A 4,194-nucleotide genomic window follows, 5' to 3' on the forward strand; every position below is an offset into this window, starting at 1 on the left:
AAAATGACCAAAGCAAGATGCTTTTACACCTTTTACACAAAGGACACCAAATGAGAGAAAAGAATGACAAATAGATCTCTGGACTAACGTAAATTGAGGGATGCCCCTAAGAGAAATATGGGGGTGGGGTGGGCAGAAGCTAATAGAAGATAAAAATTACTTTAAAAATTGTATCATTAAGGCTCATTACAGCCTTAATTACCAGACTCTGAATACTACTCCCAAAAGAATCACACAGGTCTGTTGGTCCTCTCTGCAATTACAGTTCCTTGGTTCCTTAACCTTACATAACCAATATTCCAATTCAGCGTGTTTTGAGGTGGCTCATCCTTCACTTCTTCAGCAGCACATGCCAAAATGTCCTTCTTTCTTAAGGCTGAATATCTGTCTATGACCCTTTTTGTTTATTCATTATATTGTTGAATTTTTACATATAGCATTTTTATCCATGTATTATCTAAAACCACAAAAATTAATTTTAAAAATTGGAGCAGTTTCCTTCTTCCTTTTTGCTGCGAAATATTTTAAATAGCAAATAATTATATGCTCCTTAAAACTTTGAAATAACTGATTCAATTGTGAAAATAAATCTGGGTTTTAAAAATTAGTATATATGTGTGTGTGTGTGTGTGTGTGTGTGTGTCATATAATAATTCTATTTTTCTTGCATTATCATTTAGTTCTAGGAACTGACTTATTTTTTCCTTATTTTCCTCTGGGATCCATTGGTTACTTAAGAGTGTGTTATTTAATTTCCACATGTTTGCATAGTTTCTTTTGCTATTGATTTCTAGTTTCATTGCACTGTGAACTGATACTATGCATGGGGAAATTTCAGTTCTTTTGCATTACTGAGGCAAGCTTTATTCGCTAGTAAGTGGTTTGTTTTGGAGAAAGTACCATTTGCTTCCCAAAAGAATGTGTGTTCTGTTGTCAGGTGGCACACTGTAGTATCTATTGACACCATTTGTTCAAATGTTTGGTTCAACTCTGAGATTTTTTGTTGACTTTTTTCTTTAGTTGATAGCCATATATATATATTGGTGGGGGGTACCGGGGATCGAACTCAGGACCTTGCACTTGCGAGGCAGTTGCAATGCCACTGAGCTAAATCCCTGGCCCCAGTAGCTATATTTGTTTCAGTGGGATATTGAGGTCCCCCATTATAATTGTATTGATGTTTATCTGATCTTTTATTTTTATTAGTGTTTGTTTTATGGAGTTGTGTGTACTAGGTACATATATGTTTTTAATTTTTGTCTCTTCTTACTGAATGGCAAACCAATATGTAATGTCCTTCTTTGCCTCTTTTGATCAGTTCTGGGTTGAAGACCACTTTGTCTAAACCTAGGATAGCTACTATGGCTTATTTTCTGGTTCCTCTTGCATTGTTTTACATCCTTTGATTTTAGGTCCATGAATTTCTTTTTGTATTAAATATGTCTTTTTATATACAACATATCATTAGATTTTGTTTCTCAATCCATTCTGCTAGTCTGTGCCTTTTGAATAATAAATTGATAGTTATAATTGATAGATATTGACTATTTCCTATCATTGTATTATTTTCCTGTTTGCTGTCTTGGTTTCTCTCTCTTTTGATTAAATTGCTAGCGCTACCTGATATGTTCATTGTATTGGATAGTTTGGCATTGTTAGCTTCATTGCCCCCTTCTAGTATATTGTTGAGAATTTTTCAGAGTGTTGGTTTAGGGATCATGAATTTCTTTCTGGGTTGGATGTTGTTTTCCTTTAGAACGTGAAACGCTTCATTCCAAGCTCTCCTTGCCTTTAAAGTTTATGTTTAAAAGTCTGTTGTAATTCTGATGGCTTTTCCTCTATAGATGATTTGTTGATTTTTCTTTAGCAGCTTATAAGATTCTGTTCTTGTATTGGATTTCTGGTATTTTATTATTATACGGTGTGGAGTGATTTCTTTTTCCTGATCAGGGCTACTTGAGCTTCTGTTTGCCTCACTTATCTGTATGTTAAATTCTTTGTCCATGTCTGGAAAATTTTTGGCTATTACTTCTATAAACAGAATTTTAATGTCCTTTGTTCTGTTTTCTAATTTTTCATTAATGCTATTTGCTTTTATATTGATCTTCTCAGTCATCTAGCAGCTCCTGGTCCATTTTTCATGTTCTCTTGTTGTTTTTAAGGTATTTCACATTAATTCATCATTGACCACAGTCTTGTCCTCTTGATCTGAAACTGTTCCTGCACATTGGTTGCTTCATGCTTTTAGTCATACTTTTAATCTCCTGAATTTGTGTTTGGAGGTTTTTTATGGACACCCATTCTCTTCTGTGCTGGACATTCATGCTTCGCATCCCTTTCTTAAGCTCCACTAGATTTTTATTAGTATCTTCTCTATACTTACTGATCATTTGTTTCATGAGGACCACTTGATTAATTATGTCTCCTTTAAATTCACCAAGTCCACTATTGAACTGTTCTACCTCCATTAATATCCTTTTAGACCTTTCTGCTGTGCAATTTTTGGTTTTCTCACTCTCAATGACCCCTGAACTGGGTTTGGAGGATTTGAGTTTTTTTTTGTTGCCTTGTGTTTTCACTTTTCTGTGTGTTTGTTTCTGTGCTGAGGTTTGTGATTTCTTTGGCCCAATGCCTGGTTCTTTGGGAGTGAGTCAAAGTACTGTTTATGACCCCCAGGTAATCTATATATTGGCATACAGAGAAAACCAATTGACAGTAATAACTATGTCACCTTGGCTACAGTAGTAAAGTCAGTGACAACAATGGTGTCTAATATCAACTGGATACTGACAGACTCTAAAAACTACTCACAAATTGCCTTTTAACCACAGCAAATGGTTGATGATTTTAGTGAAGACATTTAGGCACCCCTGATATTGACCTATATTAATTCAGACCACTAATTTCTGCTGGATGAGGCAGCTGTGCAAGAGTTCAAGCCTACCACTGGACTAAATGCCACCTCTTTCAGGTCCACAATCTTTGATAATTATACCCACCAAATCTGGCCTCCCATCAGAGTATACAGGCCCAATGATCCTCCTACCAGAAGCCTGAGCCTCCTGGACTATCTCTATTTAGTTCTCCCCCACTCCAAGGCTGTCTCCCAAGGCTTTCTCTCACCTTGTCTCTATGGTAGGGTAACACTTCACTCCTAGAAGGTAGCTCTCTTCCTGGGTGTTGGGCTCATCTTCAATCACATTAATCTTTTGGTTGTCACCTCTGTCACCCTGTACTGTAGAGAACCCAGGAGCAGAGCTGGCTAGGATATGGTAGTTTGACTGCTCTCTTCGTGCCTCCTGTGCAGATCATGTAAGATCTGTGCTGGCAGCGGTACTGGGGGTACAGGATTCACAAGACCTCTCTGCTTCTTCCTCCTATGTGGGTCTCATAGGATAGTAACAGCAGAGGAGGCAGTGGGGTGCACAGTTGCGCTGTGTCACTGCTTCCCATGTGGGTCTTACAGGGCCAGGGAGTGTTTCTGTTTTTATATCTAAGTCTTTGATTCATTTTTGCTTGAAAATAGAGTGAACAAGAAGGGAAACACTGCCCTGGGGCATGAGAAAGGGTGGGCTTAGAGCTGGGGGAGAACTGAGTTTTCTAGGCCTCTTTGGCTCAATTCAGTCCTCTTTCTAGAACCCCATAGATATGAATATCTGATTAGCTTGTTTTGTTTCTGTGAGGTATTGGGAGATGGAACCCAGGGCTTTTTGCATAGCAGGTAAGGGTTCTACCACTGAGTTACATCTGCTCCCCCTCCCAAATAAGGCTTGCATTTGAGAACACCCTCATTTTGTGTCGCTAAAGCAGTAGCCTGAAACTACTGATTCCAATCCTTGTTCCTAAGTGCAAAACTGCTACTTCAGCCCAGCCTGGAGAGGCCCTCAACAGGATGTATTCTAATGAATAGGCTCAAATGACAAGAACACATTCTAAAGTATATAAATGGTACTTCTGAAATATTTGAGGGGGCTTGAAAATAGCTTATTCTCTTAAGTATCCTATTCAGTTCTACAAAATATATTAAGTATCTCCAATAATAGGTACTACTTTCTGGGTAGGGACCCAAGAAGATCAGCAAGGAGCCTCAAAATAATCAAAACTTCACTGATGTTCTCCAAAGAGGCCTAGTCTTTGAGGTAAAAATACAAAGATCTAAATGACCCCTAACCCAAGGCCCACCTTGGGTTGTGC

This window comes from Fukomys damarensis, unplaced genomic scaffold, assembly GCF_012274545.1.
Source record: "Fukomys damarensis isolate Sample0158 unplaced genomic scaffold, DMR_v1.0_HiC HiC_scaffold_39, whole genome shotgun sequence".
NCBI classification, from domain to species: domain Eukaryota; kingdom Metazoa; phylum Chordata; class Mammalia; order Rodentia; family Bathyergidae; genus Fukomys; species Fukomys damarensis.